At 34.2% G+C, this 7,627-nt stretch overlaps 1 long non-coding RNA gene across 1 annotated transcript; it reads left to right on the top strand.

Moving 5' to 3' along the window:
* The first annotated feature begins 302 nt into the window (after positions 1–302).
* Positions 303–5,395, top strand: LOC145718449 (uncharacterized). The gene is made up of 3 exons (XR_014141815.1): positions 303–847; positions 4,841–4,933; positions 5,216–5,395. It is a non-coding gene; the product is annotated as an uncharacterized LOC145718449 (long non-coding RNA).
* The last annotated feature ends 2,232 nt before the right edge of the window (positions 5,396–7,627 follow it).

Genomic DNA, 7,627 nt, shown 5'->3' with positions numbered 1-7,627 from the left:
GTCTTTGCCTTTTAATTTAATTTAAAAGACAAGTTTAACCCATTTACATGCATTATTATTGCTGATAGACTTTCTTTGGAAGTATTCAGATCTGACTTTTATATTTTTTGTTTTCTGTGTTGTCCTTCAGTGTGTTGTTACCTTTTGAAATGAGGATTGCCTTTCTTTCAGGTTTACAGAATAAGTGTTTTTATTTCTACTTGCTGATAGTAAGAAACCTTCAATAATATTCATTTCATAAATCACATAGTCTTTAACTTGAGAGTCACATTTCAAGTTACATTAAGGGTAGGTGTACAGTTCTTCAGTGTAAATGTAGATGATCGTGCTATGAATTTTTTAAGGACACTGAAATATGATGGTAGATATTCAGAGGGTTTGATAAGAAAGTGAAATGTCTAATGTTGATATATTATAATGATGATGAACATACTAGATACATAAATATGACTCCATTACCTTACTTAATTTATAGCTATTTTTTACTTAGTCTTATTTAGTAGCTATTTTTACTTTTGTAAAATCATTCGATGCTTGAAATATGTGTAACACTGAGGCTCAAAAAGCTACATATAGCATGATAATGTTGTTTAACATTACCAGAATTCTACAAATATAAATGCAGTTCAAATCTTGAAGTGTATTTTTCTATGTTCACACTTTATTATAGGAAGCATATTCTTTAATTAAGAAGACTGAAGCAGAACAAAATACCCTGTATTCATATCAAAAATATGTGGAGAGTTCAAAAAGAAAGAAAAGCAGATTCCCTCCCCCACCTATCCTGCTATCCCGAACTTATTGTTCTGTGACATTGAAACCTGCTCCATTTATTTCAGATGTTAAGGTATGTTCCCCATTATGATCTTTATTTCAGGCAAAGCAACGTTAAGTACTTTTATGACTATCATGATCGATACTTTTCTTGCTCTTAGGACTTGAATAGTCTTATTTATAAGCACTGAACACTGGGATTAGTATTGTAATGTCTTTTTTTTTTTTTTTAAGATTTTATTTATTCATTTGAGAGAGAGAATGAGATAGAGAGAGAGAGCATGAGAGGGGGGAGGGTCAGAGGGAGAAGCAGACTCCCCGCCGAGCAGGGAGCCCGATGCGGGACTCAATCCTGGGACTCCAGGATCATGACCTGAGCCGAAGGCAGTCGCTTAACCAACTGAGCCACCCAGGTGCCCCAGTATTGTAATGTCTTAACTATACTTAGTTTCTTCAAGACCTTTCCTTCCTTGTGCTATTTTCCTTCATGCTCTGTATAGCTTTGCTATACCCAAATATATAGTAAAGAGAAACAGTAAAGAAGCATTTGTCTCTTAAGTACCTTCGTCACCATGGCATAGTCCTATGCTGACATCCTAGTGTGTGTTCAAGATGGAGAAGGTCTCAGCTGAACTGGAATAAGGCATTTGAAGAGCGTGGATGTTACTCTCAGAGCCAATGATGGAGATGAGGAAATTTGGGGATAGCAAATTTAGATGTTCTTCCCAGAGTTCTTCCAAGTAAATGGGGATTCTTTTAATGTAAACAAATGACAGTTCCAACCATATTATAAGTCATAAATCTTTATGTATTTATTGAAGAATGAGCTCTTTCTCCCATCCCCAATGCCTTGGAACTTGGCCTAAATGTGACTCTAACTTGAGATTTAGTGTCTCACAAACGTTCGCCTGATTTAAATTTTAAATATTAAATTTCCTCTTTTGGATGATCAACAACATGGTCTTTGATGTAGTATAAAAAAGTTTTTTTTTTTTTTTAAGATTTTATTTATTTGAGAGAGAGAGAGAGCACGAGAAGGGGGGAGGGTCAGAGGGAGAAGCAGACTCCCCGCTGAGCAGGGAGCCTATTGCGGGACTTGTTCCCGGGACTCCAGGATCATGACCTGAGCTGAAGGCAGTCGCTTAACCAACTGAGCCACCCAGGCACCTATAGTATAAAAAAGTTTTATCTTTGTCTTTAGGATATTCTGCTTGAACGTCTGTCAACTTGGTATCGTGGAAAGGGCACGGACTTTAAAGTCAGACAGATACAGGTTTAAAATTCCAGCTGCACCACTTACTAGCAGTATGACCTTAGAAAATCGAAATGTACTTTTTGAGGTGGTGGTATTGTTTTTATTTGTAAAATATGTTTACTGTGAAAATTAAATGAGATAATATATAGTATTCCTGGCATATTAGTTGATGTCCCTCCATATCTTATATTAAACATATGTAGTAAAATTTGCTTAAAACAATTAACGATGGTATAGAGTGTGATTACATTATTTGATGATTTTTTTAATAAATTTTGTCCCGTGAACATTATCAAGTATCTCTTATCTGTCCAGCTCTGTGCGAGGTAATTGAGTCATAAAAATAATCACAAAGCTTGATTCCATTCTTAGAGGAGCTTCAGACTAATGGGATATGGACATCAGTGAGAAGTAATACCACCTTTATAATGTTTTATAATTGGGGAAATAGAAGTAATTTTCATCTTACACTGAACTGTGCTATCATAAATGCATTATTGCAATTGCTAGCATTTTTAAAGTTCAATTTTGGATGTGTTTGGATCTGTTTAAGAATGAGGATTTGCTGATTTTGGAAATTCAGTACAGAACTAAGACTGGATGCCTTACCAAGGGTTTTTCTTTGTTTTTATTCAAATGTTTTGGTTTATTTAACCCCCCAATTTTTTTTTTTGTATATCAAATTAGTGACTAGTTTATCTTATTTTATAATGCTTAGAAATAGGAAGATACAAGTATTCCATATCTGACCTGTAGTTGTAGGACCTGTCACTTAGCACATCATATGACGTTTATATAGATTATGCTTTAGTAGAGTTGTGTGCTCCAGGAAATTATTACCTTCTGTTACATATGCATCAACACTAGATGGTGCTGTGGGCTTAAATAAGTTTTCTGGTTAGAGGGTTCAGACATCTTTTGTTTTATCAAAATCTCTTGTTAAAGCATTTGTTTCAATAAAATCTGTTTTAAAAGTTGAAAATGCTGATGTTATTAATAAACTTTTACTTCTAAAGTTAGTGGTGATTTGTTCATGGTGTCTTTACTCTTATGTAGATTTTAATTACACACTGCTCCTTATAGTTACACAAACTAAGATGTCTTTATTTGTGGAACAAAATAGAAACATAAATCCTGCTTCTAAAAATGCTTTTAGAGAGAATTTTATCCTTCAAATTCTGGTTTATGTAGAGAGCTTAACTTAGAGAAAATAATAATTTAAGTCATATAGCACAATCTTTCTGCCTTTTTTCCCTCAATGTTAAGTGGTACTCTTTTTGCATGGAAAGTTAGTTTTTAAATTTCTTCTGAAATTCATCTGACTTTTTTCCCCCCTCTTGGCTTCCAGCTTTCAAGTTCTTTCAATGCTGTGTCTCTGTCTTTGGAGTTCTACCTTTGTCAAGTGCTTCTTAATTACTTGAGCAGTTTTCTTTATAGACACAAAGGTTTGGACACCTGTCCCAGAAACTCTAATTCATTGAGGCTAGGCAGGCTTGGGTATATGTAATTTTAAAAAATGGTTGGTTCTGTGAAAACTGTATTTTAAAAAGTAACTGCACAGTCAGGGTTGAGAACTATTCATGCAGACAAGACGCCATTAGGATTTTCCTGTTGACCTGGAGGAAGAAATAGCTAAGCTAAGCTATAAGAGGCAGTCGCTTCTTAGAGACAATTACTTTTTCCCTTCTTTCCAGTTTTCCTTATCATTTTAAAAAAATATTTATTTATTTGACAGAAAGAGACACAGCGAGAGAGGGAACACAAGCAGGGGGAGTGGGAGAGGGAGAAGCAGGCTTCCCGCTGAGCAGGGAGCCTGATGCGGGGCTCGATCCCAGGACCCTGGGACCGTGACCTGAGCCGAAGGCAGACTCTTAACCATCTGAGCCACCCAGGCGCCCCTTCCTTATCATTTAGGTGTTGAGATGTTGGGAGGTGGAGCCTCTGTGGAAAAGAGAATAAATGATGACAACCCACCCAACCCCAACCTCAGGACAGTATGGCTCTTTCATAATGCTATTCCCTAGGTATCAACTTGCTCCCTTTTCCCTTATAATGAGAATAGTTCATTCCAATGAGGAATCTCCATTATTTTGACATCTTGGGCAGAAGAACCATTTCTAACCACTTAATTAAGTTTAAGTTTGATTGTTCCTGTAGAATTTGCATTTTGCTTTTTGTTCCTATAGTTAAGAATTATCAAGTATCATGCTACTATCTGATCTTGGGCAAGTTATTGAACATTTCTGTGTCTCCATTTCCTGTAAAGCAAAATGACCACAGTAATCCCATTTCATAGGGATGTTGCAAATATTAGAAAGTTTATATAAATTTCCCAGCAATACATAGCACATAGAAACTGCTCAGTTACTGGTAGTTAAAAAATAAATAATGAATAATAGTCTTTGTAGTCCCAGGTAAATGAGCCCTATATTTGTCTTTATTTTTGTGAGATTAAACCTAAGTATATTTGTAAACTTAGATTCCATGTTTTTTTAATTTAGTTTATTTATCTTATTTATTTTATTTAAATTCAATTAGCCAACATATAGTACATCATTAGTTAGATTCCATGTTTTAAAAGTTGAATAACTGTATTTGTATTTGGAAAAGTGTTTTTTGTTTTTTAAGTTTTTATTTAAATTCTAGTTAGTCAACATACAGTATAATATTACACACAGTGTACAATGAAGTGATTCAGTGCTTCCATGCAACACCTGGTGTTCATCACAGCAAGTGCCACATCTTGATAAAAGAAATTGAATGCCTTGTTAAATAGATTATAGATGATAGGTTCATCTCTCTCCTCCGCAGGTTTCCTGGTACTGCATTTTGGGTTGCAAAGCAGAAGGGAGTTATGGAAAAGTAAGGCTAAATAATAATCATCTCCCAAACTCAGGAGAAGCGGTATGTCAAATTAAAAAAACCTCTAAATGTTAGGAAATCTTACCAAAAGTCTCATTAATGACAACTGAGTGGTTTTTTTTTTTTTTTACCTTCTTCTAATGTCATTATTTCAGTGAATTTCTCTAATTTCAATTTAAATCAAATTGCAAACTGCTAAAATCCAACAGTAAATACAAAGCTTTTATTTTATTTATTTTTTACATATAAGGGTTATTATATTTTTAAAGTCACATTACTTCAGTTTTCCATACATAAACTTGAAATATGTTTTTTTTTGAACAGATACCAGCTGATGGTAAAAGCATTTTTGAAGTGAAAGGTTTAGAAACCAATGAAAAATATGTCTTTGCAATTGCTGCTTATTCTTCTAATGGGAAGCTTATTGGTGATGCTATTGGGGAGACAACTAAACCAATTCTGGTTTATCCACCTCTTTCTGCTGTTACTGCTCGGATGTTCTTGACGCAGGTAGAAGAGATTTCTGCTAATTTTTTCTTCTATGTTTTTTTCTGTTAAACTGTTACTAAGTAATTTGTAATGGGAAAAAAATCACAGTGGATATTCTAAAGCTCTTGTTATACATATTTCCATTACTGCAGTTTAGTCTCATAAAAATAGGAATCATTCCTTCTCTTTTTAGTGAGATTGATTTTTACAGTAGCATTTTTTTCTTGGATTACAAATGTATCCAGGAAAAAATGCCATTGTAAAAATTTAATTTTAATTTTAAATTTAATTTTAGAAATTTGGAAAATACTGAAATGCACAAAGAAGAAAATAAATGTTACCTGTTTATCCTATCATCCAGAGTAGCAGTTCTTAACTTGGGGCAATTTTGGCCCCCAAGGGACATTTGTCAATGTCTGGAGACATTTTTGGTTGTCATAACCTGAAAGGGTACTTCTGGCATCTAGTGGGTAGAGGTCAGGGATGCTGAAAAGCACCCTACAATGCAAACAACAGCCCTCCATAACAAAGAATGATCCAGCCCAAAATGTCAGTAGTGTCAAGATTGGGAAAGCCTGGTCCAGAGCTATCTTTTCATTTGTGTGCATGTGTGTGTGTGTACACTTATACACACACATTTATATATATACATATGCATACACATGTGTTTGAATTTATGTATAATATATAATCTAATCATGGTATATATATGTATTATTTCCTATCCTGATATTGTCATTTAATATATAATTGACATTTTTTTAATTCCATTAAGTATTCCTCCATAGCGTAATTTTTTTTTTTCATAGCGTAATTTTTAACAGCTGCATCTTCTAAAGATGTTGCCTCTTTTAACGATACTGCATCTTACAGATAGATTGTAGTTTACTTCGTAATCTTTACTGGTGGGCATTTTGATATTTTCCAGTCTTTTGCTATTATAAGCAAAGCTGTGATGTACATCTTGGTATATGAATCTCTGTCTGCATCCATGATTACTTTTTTGGGGGGAGAGATTTACAGAAGTGAAATTTCTGAGTTACTAAAGACACACAGACCCGAGTTCAAATTCCAGCTCCTCACACTAGCCATATGATATTGAGCAAGTAACTTTCATCTATGAAATGGTAATAGTAATAGTAGCTACCTCCAAGACGTATTATGAGTATTAAATGGAATTATGCATGATGTTTAACCAGTTCACTTGTCACACAGTAGGCACTTAATAAATATTGTTAATGTTTTTAGTTATGAATATACTCATGAATTAACATTTTTGCTGAAATGATTGCCTGTCTTAAAACATAACACCAGTGAATAGGACACTAGAAAGGGTGACTCACTGACCTAGGTCTTGAGAATCTTAATTTTAAGCCTATTGTTGGCTCTAGAAATGATGGCTATTTTAAATTTTATCACGTTTCTATTGTGCTATTATTTTTCTCTTAATTGTTGATTAGAATAATAAGGTAAGATCTTAGTGGTATTTTACATTATCATATTTTTCAAAGAAAATTAAATTGAGAGAATTGCTAGGATTTGTCTAGCATTGGTTTAGCATGTCATATTGGCTCATGGTTTTCTGATGTTTTTATTTCTTTGGAATCTAATATATTCCCTAATTTGCAGTGATGGAGTTATTTCAAAGTGAGGAACCGAATATTTTATCAAGGCCTAATTTTTCTCCAGGGAGGTTTGACTTTTGGGTTTCATTTGGCAGAACTTTCATTGAAAAGTTAATAAAACGAAGTCCAAGCTATTCTGCTGGAATAATGAGAAGTGTCATAAAGTAATGCCCAGTGTTTCATTATTGATACTATATTTGCAGTACTGTATTCATTTATGACAGCATATGAGCATTCTCTCTCATAATGTTAAGTGACTGAAGAAAAATGTTCTTACTTAGTAAAACTTAATTTACAGCTCAAGTTTAAGCTTTTAAGTACTAGCAAGAAAATGTCCCTTTCCTTTGGAATTGCAATCTATTTTTCATGAGAGTGGTTAGTTTTTAGTTTCAGGATAATTCAGTTCTTTAAAAAATATTATCATATGGGGCACCTGGGTGGCTCAGTCGGTTGAGCGTCCGGCTCTTGGTTTTGGCTCAGGTCATGATCTCGGGGTCTTCGAATTGAGCCTGGCATTGGGCTCCATGCTCAGTGGGGAGTCTGCTTGTCCTTCTCCTTCTCCCTCTGCCCCTTATCCTGCTCTCTCTCTCAAATAAATAAATAAATCTTTTAAAAAATATTA

This window comes from Leptonychotes weddellii, unplaced genomic scaffold (genome assembly GCF_054177405.1).
Source record: "Leptonychotes weddellii isolate Sample4059 unplaced genomic scaffold, ASM5417740v2 HiC_scaffold_1583, whole genome shotgun sequence".
In the NCBI taxonomy this organism is placed as follows: domain Eukaryota; kingdom Metazoa; phylum Chordata; class Mammalia; order Carnivora; family Phocidae; genus Leptonychotes; species Leptonychotes weddellii.
The sequence above is the reverse complement of the archived record's forward strand: the minus strand, read 5'-3'. Positions and strand labels throughout refer to the sequence as shown.